The sequence below is a fragment of the Canis aureus genome, chromosome 4 (assembly GCF_053574225.1).
Source record: "Canis aureus isolate CA01 chromosome 4, VMU_Caureus_v.1.0, whole genome shotgun sequence".
Taxonomy (NCBI): Eukaryota; Metazoa; Chordata; class Mammalia; order Carnivora; family Canidae; genus Canis; species Canis aureus.
This window is the reverse complement of record NC_135614.1, coordinates 3,599,120-3,615,865: the sequence shown is the minus strand read 5'-3', so window position 1 is coordinate 3,615,865 and position 16,746 is coordinate 3,599,120.

Here is a 16,746-nt window from a genome sequence, read left to right as displayed (position 1 = left end):
TTTGTCCATCCAGAGCTTATGTGGAGAGCAGTTTCTTCTCATTTTGGCAGTTAAGACATTTTTCCTTCTTATTCCCTGATTCATGAGAAGTATAATAATCGAGGACTCAAATTTTATGTGGAGATTAATTTCCAAGTCCTAACATTTTGTGTAGCCAAGATTTTGTCTTCTGTGCTCTGAATGGTTGTGTGGTGGTAAAGCCTGCAGAGCAGGCTCCTGACATTGTTGCACATCCTGGGACAGCTCTGAGTTCAGTGCTAATTTACCACTTACTTTTCAGCTCCCTCTTCATTTTTGATCCCTGAGTCATGCTACTTCTATTCTTGGAAACTCAACTATGTATTTAAAGGACACCTGCTGAAACATTATCCATCATCTAGACATTTTAAATTTTTTTTTTTTTTTTATGATAGTCACAGAGAGAGAGAGAGAGAGGCGCAGAGACACAGGCAGAGGGAGAAGCAGGCTCCATGCACCGGGAGCCTGATGTGGGATTCGATCCCGGGTCTCCAGGATCACGCCCTGGGCCAAAGGCAGGCGCCAAACCGCTGCGCCACCCAGGGATCCCTCATCTAGACATTTTATAACAGGAAAGATTATCTGAGTATCTATTCTACTATGTTCTACCATATTTCCAGAAATGGAAGAATATTATCCTCCTAAACAAAAGGTTAACTTAGTGCTTTGCACCATCAATAGTAGTTATGAGTAATTTTGTTTTTCATTATTTGTCATTGAAAATGATTGCTTTCAGTTTTAACCATCATTTTATCCAGAGCAAAAGTCACATAATATTGGGTTTATGATACTGCTACTTCATTTGGCTTTATGCTACCTAATTTCATGTTACTTAATCTTCTTGTTAATTTTAGTATATACATATATATCGCCATCATGAATTTTATTTTATTTACTTTTAATTTAATTTAATTATTTAATTTAATTTAATTTAATTTAATTTAATTTAATTTAATTTAATTTAATTTAATTTAATTTAATTTAATTAATTTAATTTTATTCCCTCCCTTCTGATAACCATCAGTTTGTTCTGTATAGTTAAGAGTCTATTAAAAAAAATAGTCTCGGGATCCCTGGGTGGCGCAGTGGTTTGGCGCCTGCCTTTGGCCCAGGGCGCGATCCTGGAGACTCGGGATCGAATCCCACGTCGGGCTCCCTGCATGGAGCCTGCTTCTCCCTCTGCCTGTGTCTCTGCCTCTCTCTCTCTCTGTGACTATCATGAATAAATAAATAAAATCTTTAAAAAAAAAAAATAGTCTCCTTGGTGTGTCTCTCCTTTTTTTCCTTTACTCATTTGTTTTGTTTCTTAAATTCCACATATGAGTGGAATCATATGGTATTTGTCTTCCTCTGACTGACTTATTTCACTCAGCATTATACTCTCTAGCTCCATCAGTGTTGTTACAGATGGCAAGATTGCATTCTTTTTGGCTGAGTAATGTTCCATTGTAGATATATATGTCACATTTATCCATTCATGTATCAGTATACACTTGGGCTGCTTCCATAGTTTGGCTACATTGTAAACAATGCTGCAGTAAACATAGGGGTGCATGTATGTCTTTGAATTAGTGTTTTTATATTTGGGGGGTAATACCCAGTAGTGTGATTACTGGATTATAAGGTAGTTCTATTTTTAAATTTTTGAGAAACTCCTATACAGTTTCCCACAATTGCTGGACCAGCTTGTATTCCCACCAACAGTTCAAGGGGGTTCCTTTTAAAATTTCTATGGCATGTGAGTTGTCATTTATTGTGTGTGTTTTTTTTTTTATTTATTGTGTTTATATGATTGTGTTGGGTGTTGGGAGATAAAGATATATTAGAAACCATCATTAAAATATAATAATAAATAACACGGAACTTCAAAACAATTTGGTGAATATTCAGAGATAAGCACAGATTCTAGGATTGATAGTCTAATGTGCTGAACGTTATCCCACCCAGGAGTCATGTGATATAGATTCTTTGTTTCTGAATTATGCTTTAATTTTATTTTTAAATATTTTTTTAATTTATAAAAATCCAAGATGGATTTATTCTCTACTACAAAATGAAGTTTCAACCATTTGATGTTTTATTCCTAATAAAAATGCTCATTTGTGTTAGTATCACAAATCTCTCTTTGATGGCTTTCTGAAGTAAGAATAAAATACACATTATGAAATAGAATGTAAAGTAGACTCATGTACTCCATTACATTGTGAAACAACGTATTAACAGACCCAAGTTATCTGACGTATTGTAAAACAGCAACAATAAGATTTTTATTGATTTATTTGCCAGTTATTATTGGGACTATAATGACAAGAGAATATTGAACTCTTTTTTTTTCTTTTAAGTATGCTCCATGCCCAAAGTGGAGCCCAATGTGGGGCTCATACTCACAACCTTGAGATCAAGACCTGAGCTGAAGTCAAGAATCAGACACTTAAATAATAAATAAATAAATAAATAAATAAATAAATAAATAAATAAAATCAGACACTTAACTGACTGAGCCCCTGAGGTGCCCCAAGAATATCAAATTCTCAATTATGCCAAGGGACTACCACTCTATTGCCCTTTTGTAACTCTCGTCTTTGCCTATGTTGTCTTTTACAGATAAATATTAGTAAAGATCACATTGAATTCCAGTTCCCCATAGGACAATGTTTCTCTACATGATGTCTACAGAGGTTGGATATTTGTGTTTACATAGACTTGGTAGTCATGTATCTAGAAGTGTTAGTTGATGCTATGGAGTATCTAGATTGAAAAGATGAGAACTGAAGATAGTACTTAGGGCAATGCCTAATAATTAAGGAAAGGAAAAAGAAGAGGAGCCTGTGTAAAGAAAAGATTGATTATCAAAGTATGAGAAAAACCAGGAGATGGAATCTTAGAAGCCAAAGAGGGAGGGAATAGTCAAGAGTGTCAAAGCAGAAGATAAGCCTTTGACAGGGGGATTCAGCTTGTATTGAGGGAATAGGAGAACAGGAGAAATGGAACAGAAGATGCAAGTAAGGTTGTTTGCAGGTGACAAAGAGAAGGAAAAATATTGTCACTGGAGCAGTGAGTCCATGACATAGTCATAATTAAGGTTTTTATTTCCAATGATACATCTGTTTACCTTGTGCCATAGTGTATGGATTTGGAATGAAACTCAGATCTCATGCTCCAACCAGGCACACACACCTAACATATGGCCCTTTTCCTTATTTAATTCTGTTTTTGTTTTACTTCGATGGCTGCTGGAATTGTGTGTGCGTGTGTGCTATTACATCCAACATAGAGACAGCCTGTTACCTAGATGGGATTCGATTTAACAGCCTGTTTTCCTCAAGCTACGTGAAAGCATATTTTCTAAAAACAAATCCAATTTTTTCTGGCCCCAAAGCTGTGCATTTTGTAATCTCTGAGTTTTTTCCTGTTACATTTTGAAATGAAATAAATTCTAATTTTTCTTTCTTTTTCTTTTTTACTTCTATGATAAAGCTACTCTTTGGTTTTATGTTAGCTAATCTCATATTATTCAATCGTTATGCTAACTCAAGGGTATCCACACTGCCAGCACAATTTTTATTTGAGTTGAAAGGAACATGGTGTTGTCCTAATTCTCCTAAGCAGCGAAACCAGAGTGGATCCCACATACACCTGAATCCATACACTATGATTCCTTGCTTTTTGAAGTGCTTGACATCTTTCCATTTCAGATTTGTTCCATAAACATTTATTAAATTTCTCTAACATGTGAGTTGTCATTTATTATGTTTATGTGACAGTACTGCATGCTGGGGAATAAAGATATATTAGACTTGCTATTCTTAACTAAATGGAATTAAAATAAAAACTTAAAAAGATACATTAGAAATAATTATTATAGCATGTTTCTATTCTCCTCTGTAGACATGCAATATAAAGATCTTAGCCATTTATATGAATGGCTTATGCATGCTTTCCATATTTTGCATGCATTCGTGGAAGAATCTTTCGGCTTAAACTTCAGCTCTCTAGTTAAACTTTCTGTAAGTCAGTTCTGCTATTTAGCTCATCTATTGCATTTCTTAAAATTTTTCATCATATTTTTAATTTCTAAAAACACTGTTTTTTTGTTAGCTTCTTCAGATTTTGAGTAAGATGTGTCTGAACTCTCCCTGAAGAGACAAGCTTATTTTTATATTTTCTTCTGTTTATTAGCTCTGAGTCTTTAAGTTTTAGTTCTTTTTGTTGGCTTTAGGGCCTCTCTTTCAAGTATTGATTTTCCTCAAATGTTTGGGAATTTTTGATTGACTGTTACTATTTCTTGTTGGCAGTTCTTGTTTGCTTGTCATTAAATGTAGGTTCTGGTGATGGGAGCCTCCTTCCTGTGATTAATTGTGTAGGAGGTCTTGTACGGATGTGAAGTCTGAAGCAGAGGTCCAAGAGGCTTATCTTCTAGATTTGGGTTCTCCCATCCTCCTGTCTATTCTAATCTGTGATGGTTCCCTTGTCGTCTTTATCTCTCCTGACTGTGACAGTTTTGTAGAGTACCTGAAAGCTGGACATGTCTGATATTCTCCTCGTGATCAGACTGAGGCTATGAACAATTGTCTCTGTACCGCAAAATGACCCTTTTCTGTTTTCTTCCTCTCTGCCACCTAGCTATGGTGGGGCTTAATCTTTTCCTGATTGTAACTCTTAAGAACCCAAGCTTTATCTTTTAAGTTACTTGCCCTATGGGACTAATTTTATTTTATTTTTTTAACAGGCAAATCAATGAGAGTATCTTTTCTGTAGGTGCAGTACACTAAATTTTGATAATGAAGAGGTCAGAAAAGAGATGATTTAATCATCAGATAAAAGTCCACATTTCATTGACTGTCTGATAAAGCAAGATGTTTAACAGATGCCATATATTATCACAGTCAATGACTATTGGGCAATTATGATTATAAGGTAGGTTATTTATAATACAGAAGAAGTTGCTTTCCTTACCTAAATACGATTTCCCAAACCTTGAAAGCAGTCCATAAACCACCTGATAATTTGCTTCAAAGAGTTTTCAGTAGAGAATATAATCTAAAGAGAAAATAATCATTAAACCCAAATATCTATCAATCTGATAGATAAGATACTGTTTCTTTCCAGTGAAATAATCTGAGTTAAACTGAAATACCATTTTCCAATGCTCATGGTGACATGATTCAGCATCTTAAATGCAAATGGCTTCAGTGATAAAAGGGAAATAAGGTAATAAATTAAGGTTTTTGAATAAAATATAAACAATAGATAGGCAACAACTCAGGGATTCAGAGCTGAATTGATTACTTTTTGATGTAGTAGTCAAGAAGCGTGACTTAGCTTTGCGACAGCGCTTTTTCTCCTTTCTCCATGCAAATGTGAAATTTTACTTTGACAGCAATATAAAGAAATCACAAACAAACAAGTGTGCAAGCTGCAATGTGATCATAGTTCTGATAATGTTAGTTGAGCAAGCAATTTCCAGGGTATGGGTTCGGGTAGGATGGGCCACTGTGATATCTGGTGGTTGTTGCTTCTATAATATAATGATGAGATGCAACTTTATTACACTGCAAAGCAGAAGGTGCAAACCCACTTGATCCTTTCTTGAATGGTAAAGAAGGGGTCCTGACTTTGTTTCCTAAAAGAAACACAGGGTTTTCTCAGGCTTTGTTCTCCATTGAGTTCTGGGGCCGGTATGACCACTTTCCTTGTGGGTAGGTGACCCTGCTCTTCTGCAGTAAGAACTATAGGTCTTCTCTGGCAGTTTACCTCCCTAAAAGGGATTCTGGGCCTCTATACACAGCAAATTCAAGCTCTGGGACATTTAATCATGACATTTCCCAAATAGTGCAGAATGTCTAACTAACACAATAATTGAGTCAGAATCTATAACACAGAGGTAGACACTCACTAGACAAGTAAAAGGTTTATTATGGTGTTCATATAATAGCTCTAGACTCAAAATTTTCCATAATCAGAGTAGCTAAGGGTTAGGTGCTAAAATCTAGAGTGGATGCTTAGAGACTGAAGTCCATACCGATGTCAGGGTTTAGTGAGCAGCTAGAGCACTATGCCACCAATTCCTCGAGGCTCTATTGAATTAAGATGCGTGTATTTGTGTATTAAAGACAGGGAGTAAAAGTTTAATAGTGAGCTATTTCTAGAGGAAGAGAAGGCTATATCTAGGCCAAAGGATACTTATCCGGGAAGGTTTTACTTATAGGAAATTGTGTGAGCCCCATTGCTGTGCCTCGGCAAAACCACTATAATTACTAGCTAGATGTCTCATGGGCTGGAGTGGCTTTACACATGCAGAGCAGAAGCACTTGGAAATAATAGACAAGGAGGGAAGCCAAAGCTATGAACTAGAGTATAGGGGAGAGAAGCGGGAGGGGACCATTTCCTGTAGATATGTGGGGAAAAAATGGAAGGAAAAATATGTCTGTAAAACCTCAGAAGGAAGTTATTCTTTTTTTTAAAGATTTTATTTATTTATTTGAAAAAGAGAGTGAGAGAGAAAAGGAGCAGGAGGGAGGGGAGGGATAGGGCAGAGAGAGAGGGAGAAGCAGACTCCCCACTGAGCAGGGAGCCCGACGACGCGGGGTTGGAACCCAGAACTCCAAAATCATGACCGATACAAAGTCAAGATGCTTAACTGACTGAGCCACCTAGGTGCCCCAGAAGGAAGCTATTCTTTGCAGTTTTCTGTATATTACCAGTATACTAATATGTGTGTACATTTAATTTCCATGTGTAGCCCTAGGTTTTAAGTCTTTCCTAGGTAGGAATTGAAGATCTGAATGTAAAGCAAAGGTCAGGAGCTCAGGTACAAAAAAAAAAAAAAAATAATAATAATAATAATAAAATAAAAATAAGGAATTTTTTAAAAGACCATGTTATGTGATAGAGAGGTAGATGGGATGGTGTAATGCAATTTTAGGTATGTAAGCATATGGGTGCTAGTCCCCACATTAGCAGCTAATGAAAAATCCATTTCTTGAAAGTATTATGCTTTCTGTTCCTTAAACTTCGCTTTTCTCACCTTGGACTGGGATTTAATTATTGAACCTTATATAATAGTTAATTTGGGGGGTCTTAGGTATTTTGGGATCTTCTTTGTTATCATAACCTACCAACCGCAGTTACTGATCTTTAATTATTGATCAAATTCCATCTCTGTGGGTGGCCGAATACTTTAGACAATGGTTTTGGGAGTGTCAGAAACATGCAATAGCAAATGGTTTTAAAACATACACAGAAACTGGGAAAACTAGGTCTAATGAAAACTAGGTCTAATGAAAACTAGGTCTAATGTCTTTTCTTTCAAGTGTTAAAGGTATTTTCTTTTCACTCCTCTTAAATTGCTGAAACTCAGATAATTAGAAAATATTAAGTGCCTCATTTTATAGGTAAAAACAACAGTGGGAAACTGTCCTATGTTCCAGCTATCAGGCAGGGGTGGAAATCAAAGGAGACAGATTTGGAAATAAATGGTTACAGTGCAGTGTGACAAGTTAAAATGTTTCAGGAACATAGAAGAAGAATCCACCAGCTTGTGGAGTCAAAGAAGAGAATAGTAGTGAGATTTTTGAATGCTGAATGAGATTTTTTTTTTCCCCAAAGAACAAGGGAAAAGGACATTTGAGGCAGAGACACATGGCAAGTTCCATGTGGGAATGGCAGTAGGGTTGCTGTGCCTAAAAGAATGAGCCCCAAGGAGAAGTAGGCAGCAAGAACAGAGGACTGGGACAGGTTTCCAAGATGTCTAACGAGTCTGGGCTTTATTGTGTAGACAGCAGGGGAGTAAGACATTGATGCATGTTAGACATACAACTGTGCAGAAGATAGGTCAGAAGAAGGAAACATCAGAAGTAGGAATGCCAATTGGGAGATGTGGCTGTAACACAGTTAAGAAACAATGGGAGCTTGAACCAAGGCAATGGCGTGCAAATGGGAAGAAATGTATGAATAACCCTTCAGGAGGTGAAAGAGCCAAAGTTGGCAAAGATAGGTGAATGATAAGAAAAGAGAAGAGTAAAAATTTAGTATGAATTTTTTTCTTTTTTTTTTTTACCATTAGTAATTCAGTGGAATAAAAACTAATAGATGTCAAATATCCTGAGTTTTTAAAAAGTATATACTCTCTTTGGAGAGGATAAGAGAGCAAGACTCATTAATACAAAACAATAAAAATAGCTGAATATAGGTGATTGAAATAGGAGAGCTTATTGTACTATTTTCCACTTTTCCATAGTTTAGACTTTTTTTCTAAATTACAAAGTTGCTTATGATTTGAGCTATTGACATGTTTAAACCATGTGAAACCAAGGAATTAGTGGTGGAGGATGGTGAGGCATTGCTGTGTTGACCCTTGCTGTGTTCCTTCTAGTTCTCTCCCAGCTGCTGCCAGAGCCCTGCCATTCTATATTTTCTAGAACATACTGATGAAGAGAATGCAGACTCAAACCTAGGTTTCAATTAAAAATTCATGTAACTTCACAATTAAACTGTTCACATATTAAAAATCATGGCAACTTCCACATATTTAGTACAGACACATTCCCAATTATTGCCTTTTCACAAGATCCTTCTGTGTTTGTTTGGCACTTCTTAATTCCATCCTAATGTCTCACCCAACAGTACCCACCTATATCCAAATTGTCAAAAACACAATCAAACTCTTGACATTTGTCTGTTTTACTCTTTAGTAATCTACTTTAAACTGTCAGGGTTTTTTTGTTTTTGTTTTTGTTTTGTTTTGTTTTTAAATAGCCTGGCATAAATAATTCCTGCAGTTGAAATGTAATGAATTCTGGAATAGAATATCTTAAAACATGAAGCCTTGACACATCCATGTTTTTGAAGTTTGTATACAATGATAATTTATTTTACATCTAATTTACTTTGTTTATAAGTCATATTAAAATATATATATATATATATCCAAAGACATTTTTTAAAGATTTTTTTAAATCTGAGGGTGCAAGAGGAGGGAAAGAGAGAGAATCCCAAGCGACTCTCTGTTGAGCACAGAGCCTGGTATGGGGCTTGATGGATTTCTCAACCTTGAGATCATAATTTGAGCTGAAACCAAGACTCAGACCCTTAACTGACTGAGCCACATAGGGACCCGAAATCCAAAGACTTTTATCTTGGTTTAAATATGTGTCCACAAAATACGTGTTAAAATTACATGGTTATAATTATACTATAATTATACTATAATGTGTTATAATTGTACTGTTGTTGTTGTTTTTTTTTTTTTTTTTTTGAGATTTTCTTGTATGTGTATTTTGTAGCAGTGAGATTTTGGCTTCTTGATAACCTGAGGTTAGGCTCACATAGTATTCATTTGTGCCTCCAATTTCAACTTCCTCCCCACCCCCAAACTACAGTGCTCTGCATGTGATAGAAAGCAGTGAGCCTAGAGTCTTCATCCAAGTCTTAAGTTGATAAACATGTTACTCACTGAACCAACTAGGATAGCTGAACAGAAATGAACATGACTGAATGTCCTAATCAAATAAAATAACAAACTATGCAGGTTTGGACTATTTTTCATGACTGAATTTATTCTTATATTGCCTAGTATTTAGATATAAATAGTAAGTCATTCAGAGAAATCCTGGTGATTTTTATTTTGTTCCTACAACCAAAACAAGTAAAAATGAGATTTCTTGGGAGGTAGAATTTTTTCCTCCCTTCTTTTTTCCTCCTTTCTTATCTTTTCCCTTCTATGATATCTTCCAGTTAAAAATATAATTTTTATTGACAATTTGCATTTTGAGCAGTTGGACTGGTAAGCCATCTTTGAACATCCATCTTTTTTTGGGGGGGGGGTGTGAATCCTACTTATTTTTGGTCCTACACTGTCCATTGGTAATAACAGAGTCTTGGCCTCAGTTCTGAGTGTTAGTAAGACTGAAGTTACTTCAATCCTCATTTTTATTGATATATGGAGCCTGGTGGTTGCTAGCAAAAGGATGAACAAAATAGTAGGGATCTCAGGAGTCTTCTGAGAATGGTTGTATTGGACAGTTTGAGTCTTTTTCAATATGTTGAATAAATTGGAATGACTCTGTCTAAAACTAGTTGTTGAGAAAAGGACAAAAGGGACTTGGGAACAAAGACTCCACTTGAGATGGAGAGGGTGGGAAAGGAGGGATGGCTGTATTTATCACATGCCTTTGACCCAGATCTAGGCTGCCTTATGTGTCTTGTTATGTGCCTTGAGCCTGGATGCCTCCTGCATCAGTCTCATCAACTGCAGGCATGATTCTGGAAGAGTGATTGCTGTATCAAGCTTAGGAGTCTAACTTATAAAACTCTTCTAAGTTTTTATTAATGCTTTCATCCTATTTTGATTGAATGCTAGAAAAAAAATCTTAACCATCATCAAGCATCAGATGTGATCTGAAAGTAGGGATTATCTGCCCTCTTCTTAGCGAGATATTTAAACAGGGGAACTGCTTTTCTGTCTACCCTCCTGTTTCTCTGACCTCCCTTGGGAAATTTCTCTAGCTTACTGTCATGGAGACCCCAGATACAGTGAGGTTTTGTTAATTTAATGAACTCATTTTTCATGGAGCCCACAGTGGGGATTGTTGGTTGTTTCCCCATCATCTGCCTAATTTTCTCACTCCCATTTTAGTTATGTGGTTTGGGTAGCTCTGACTCTATTTTCAAGCTCCAGAACTAGGTCTTTCCTTCTTTTTTTCTTTTTTTCTTCTTTTTCTTTTTTTCTTTCTTTCTTTTTTTCCCCCATTTTCTTTTAGAGCTAGGTCTTGATTGGACTTAGAAAATTGGGATATCAGAATCCCCAGATCACAGTGGCTGGTTCAGAAATAGGTGCATAATATAACCAGAGCTAGTAAAATTTGAGAACACAATCTCTCAGGCACCTCTTTTTATTTACTGTGAAATCAATCAAAAGAGAATCTCCTTTCCCAGTGCATAGGAATGAAGAAAGCTGGCCCTAGAGATAGGCAGCCATCCAGGGACCATAAGGAGAAAGTCTTCTTAATATGAGATTCAAAAGCAATGACAATGACCCAAAAAAGGACAGTGGGAGGCTAGAACCTGGTCAGACTCAAGCTCTGCCTTGTATACTGAGGTGCTTTTCTGTTCAAACCATTGGTTAAGCTCATTTTAATTGGAGTTGGATTTTCTTTTGTTTGAACCAGGAACAATCCTAATAATAAACACAAAATATTTCCTAGGCTCAAGAAAATAACCCTTAACAGTAGTTTCACTAGTGATAATAACATATTATAAAAAATAAAAATCATAGTTACAAGGAATGTAATCAATATATGCGTGGTTCAGAGTTTGGAGAAAAAGTGAAAATATTTTCTGATTCTACATCTGTGCAAAGTGAGTAACTTACAATATGTCTCATGGGTCAGCATGTGGTTGTACTTTTCCAGAGCTCAGATATAGCATACCCTTGAGATCGTTTTGCCTTTTTTGCTAGAATGGCAGAATCATAGAGAAGAGTTATGAGAAGTAATTGAGGATTTGGGTATCTTGGTTTGCTGAGGACAGGGTGTCCTGAGTAGGAACTGAAGCATACTGGTCAAGAAAAGGTGATAGGTCTATTGCCAATTAGCTTTTCACTGTATATACCATCTGGGGGTATATTTAGTTCACATGAGTATTTAGTTACTAGTTATCAAGTGCCTGAAGATACATTAAGAAAATCCAGAGTGGTGAACTGAAAGGCTGGGAACCAGATTCTGAAATGTGGTACCCTCATAGAAGTATGAACAAAAATATCATGTCTGCCTCCTGAGGGTGTTATTCTGACACACCTCTAGCTTTTATGACTGTTTAGAAACCAGTGTATGCTTTTCAGAGCAGAGTATATAAATTTGTGTTTCTCAAACACAAGGCATGAATTATGACCTCACAGGCATGAACCCTTAGTTTAAACTATGGTGGATATGTGTTATAATGTTGACTATTTCATTAATGACCCTTTAGAAATTATTAATCATGTGACTCTTTTCAGAGATCATCAGAGTTGAGATCACACACAAAAAGACAGGAAGTTTCTTTTCTCTTTGGAAAATAGAATAGTTTGACATGGTAAATACCAATTATAAATAAGTAATAAAAACTTATAGTGAAAAAGTACATATCTAGAATTATATTCTCCTGTTCCAACTGTCAAAGCACATCTCTCCAGTTTAATTTTAAAATTCATTAAAAGTACTGTTTCCTTAGCTTAGGCATTACCATCTGGAATAAAGTTTGTTCTGTTATGGAATAAAAGGAAAACTTTTTTTTATTATTGAAGAGTTAGATTGAAGGTTGCTAATTCTAGGGTTTCATTCTTGAGAGAAAGAAGAAATAAGGGCTTAAGGTTTTGATGATAAAGCAGCTATTTTCAAGTCTGGTATTTAAAGATCTCCATATATACTTCCTAACTTTCCATTTTACTCTATAGTAAAAGTAGTATATCCATTTGTTGAGATTTTCTAACACCAAGAACTCCCTCACAAAAGCATATGAGTATCCATGGGGGCAGAGAATTTTACTTTTGGAGTCTTGACTTTCATCCTAATGGGACCAGCTATTCTTTCTATCCCTGTTGAGAACACACAGGAAGGGCTTTTCAATGTTGTTCATGGGGCATTTGCATCAGAGTGAATTGGGGAGATTTCCTTTCTGGTTGGGAAGTAGGAAGCCATGAGAGATTATTTCTTCTATTCTAATAATAATAAACCAGATTAGTGACAAGGTATAAAATCATAGTTTAAAACCATCCATCAGAGGGCTAAGAACAAAAACAAGAATTCATTCACATGAATGAAAATGTAGGCAGCCATCAATTCTTCTGGGAGCTGAGAGACTCACTATTCTTTTCATGCTTGGCAGAATGTTAGGAATGCAAAAGAATCCACCATGGACAGGGGCAGGAAGAGAGCAGTAGAAGTTTTAACAAGTTTTTAATCATTGTATATTTGGGCCGATAAGATAAATTAGAATACTGAGGAAAAGCAGCCACAAAGTGAACTTGCACACCTTACTATCTTTTCTCATTGCCCTCACTTAGTGGATATGGATGCTAAATGCTGGAGACAGGAAGAAGTGCTGAGATAGAACCTTTCCAGAGACTTTGAGGATATCACCATGTATGCTTAAAGGATAATAAGAGAATGTTATGGACAACTTTATGCAATAAGTTCAACAAATTACATCAAGGACTTAACTAAGAAAATCAATAGTTAAGTCCCAGACTAAGAAGACATAGTCAAAATCCATGCATATGACATAGGAACCAAATCTAGAATTAGAATTCCTACACACAGAAGACAAGTCAATAGAAAGATCAGCAAAATCATAATGGACAATAAGTACATGCAAAAGATACTCAAATTATAGTTATCAGAAAGAGCAAATTAAACCACAATAAAATGCCATTTTATATACATTTCAATGCCCAAAATGAATAAGACCACTAATATAAAATACTGGGGAAAATGTAGAATAGTCTCATATATTACTAGTATCAGTGTAAAATGGTATAATTAGGAAAATTTTTGATAGTATAAAGTTAAAAAAAATGCATCTACCTAGGACTCAGCACTTGTACTAGGTGTTTAAATCAAAATACATGAAAAACATGTCCAAAGAAAGACTTATACACAAATACTCATAGTAGCCTTACAATAGCCTCAAATTGGAAATGTCCATGACTGGAGAATGATAAGCTAATTGGTAGTACATCCATGCCATGAAATGCTACTCAGCTGCAAAAAGAAACATACCAATGATAGATGCTACTGTATAGATCTCTTTCACAGACATTGTTAAGACACACAAGACAATATATTGTATGAGTCCACCTATATGAAGTCCTAAAATAGTAAAAACCAAACTCTGGTTTTCCCCCACTTTACTTGGTGTGGGAAAATTGTACTGAGAAAAGTATCAGGAAGTTTCTGAGAGGATGAAAATATTCTCTATCTTGTTTGGAATGGTGGATACACCAACTGTCAAAATTCATCAAACTAAACACATAACATCTGTGCATGTTATTCTTCTACATAAATCATATCTCATTTTTTTTTAAAAATGATTTCATTGGAGAGTTTGTTTATAATGCAGATTCTTAGGCCACACTCCAGAGAGACTAAATTAGAATCCTCAGGAATAATTCGAATGAATGTTAAATTTCAAAAAGCAGCGTCAAAGTATTTGACCTAAAGCAGAACATTCTCTTAGGTAAATATATATAGAAATGGAGAGAGACTTTTTTTTTAAAGATGTATTTATTTATTTAGAGAGAGAGCATGAGAGGGAGAGGCAGAGGGAAGCCTAAGCAGACTCCATGCTGACCTCAGAGCCTGTTATAGGTGATCAGGATCCGAGATGAAACCAAGAGTCCATGCTTAACCGATCGTGCCACCCAGGCATGTCTAGGGGGACTTTTTCTTAAGTAGATTTAGAAAGAGACTTATTTTTGCACAAAGCTGGACAATAACCAGTGACAACTGTTCAGGATTGTCTTAACTCTTCCTCTGCCAGAGAGAGGATTATATTCCAAGGCACTAAGGACCCACTACCTTGAAGAAATGGAAATATGAATGAATGGTGGCTTTGTGGAACTGAAATGCTATGAGGTAGTAGATTTAGTCACTCTGGGTTAAATCTTGTGGGCTGGCCTGGGACCTAAACATTATCTTAATTGCTGGTTTGAGAGGAGGTATTCTGAGTTCCCAGCAATTGACTTACAAATGAACTTGGGAAACAGCCAGTTTATAAATGGAGGACAGCTCCTGCTGGGGGAAAAAAAAAAAATCCTTATTTACATGACAATTGAGAGTGGGAAGGAAGAACATGCCAGAGTATAGATTTGTGAAGTGAGAAAAATTGGTCCATTGCAATTTTGTAAGCTAAATCCCATCAACTGCAGTAACTGATGTCTAGCTAATGCTAAATAAATTCTGCTTATAAACCCTCCTTCCCTGTGTCCAGGAAGCAAGAAGCTTCCCAGAACTATAGTGAAGTAGAAAAAGTTCCAAATGCAATTTGATTCCTTTCTGTTCTCAGGTATAAAACAGGCAATGGATAATGGATAGAGACCTTTGGCCAAGCTATTAATATAAGAACTTTCTGTTTCAGTTTTCCCTTCCACAGGAGTTTCTAGCCTTTGGTTTGCCTTAAAGAATGTCACACAGAAAACTAGCCTCATCTAGTACTGTAGGAGCATGGGGCTATGCTCAGACCTCAGTGAGCCAAGCCTTGTGGAACAGGCAAGAATACTCCAAGAATTCTCTTCCTTCTTTGAGGGGAAGTGATTTGACTGTGGTTGGCTGTTCTTATAAGTCCAGTAACCATCCAGGCTACTGTCCACAATGTTCCAGAGGCTACTCCAAGCCACAGATGTGATCATGTGATCTGTCCATCAACACCGTTCACTTATGGTTTACAGGCAGGCTTCTAGAGACAAGAAGCATGAGTTCTGAAGGGCTCAGTCCCAGCACTACCACTTGACTAGCTTTGTAACTTTGGGCATATCATTTAACACCTCCCTCCAACCCCTTCCTCAATTTACTCTTTTTAAAACTGATTTAATGCTGTCTACTACAAAAGGCTGATAAAAAGATCTGGAAAGTTCTTTCCACATAGGAATTGTTCAAAGACAGAATGTTGACCCTTATCTCCTAAACATAGTGTTGACAGCACTTCCTAATTTGGCCTACTTTCCTCCTCAGCCCAACGCTTGCTCCCTGGGGTCCACCCTGCAGAGCTATCAATGATTCCTGGATATTCCAGGGTGCTTCAAGTATTCCAAGTCTCAATTCCTGCCTTCTTCCCTTTGTGTTTCTCTAGAACCCTGAGCAGACATTTTATTAGAGCATCTGCTTTATGGCACTCATTCATCTACCTGTCTGCCTGTCTGTAATAGAGTATGAGGTCCACAGAGCAGGGACCCTCTCAGAGTTGGCTTAGTTCAGGCTCAGACCGAGTATGACGTATTAGTGGCATCAGGAGGAGTTGAAGTAGTAGTGGTGGTGATAGTAGTAATGGTGGTTATAGATATACCCTGCCATGAAAAGCAACAATAAAAGTGAATACTTCTTGCTAGTGATAAGCTCTTTACTTACATTAGCTCATCTAATTCTCAAAACAACTTTATGAGGCATTAATTATACTTGTCTTCTTCTACAAATGAGGAAATGAGAAAGAAAAGTCAGGTGTTTTGTACAGTGTTGCCCCCTTCAGTAAATAGAAGCTCTGGGACTTGTCCCTGGCTTGTCCAGACCTTATGCTCCTAGTCCTTGGTGTGTACTACCTCTAGAACTCATTGTAAGTACTCATTGTAGTGGTAGAGGGTAAGAGGGTCAGTCATGGGTAGACCACCAAAACCTTTTCCCCTCAGGATTGGCATTTAGATTCAGTTTGGGGAATATTGGTGAGCCGTCTCTTCAGGTGTACATCTTAAATCTGAGGAAAAGATATGAGCAACCCATTTATAACGTAATTCAATAATGTCTGATTGCTGCCCCAAGGATAAGTCATCAGTGGAGTTCACATTCTCGCAATGGTGGTATCATTGTTTACAAATAAAATATTCTGATATACAGATTTTCTTTGTCCCACAATGAGCATACTGACAAAGCTGGACATTAATCTTGTCTTCTATGAATGTGCTCTGATTTTGTTTCTGTGATGGTTGGTAAACTTCATCAGTCCTTGCGAGGCTTCAGCCCCTCCCCCCACCCCTTATGCCAA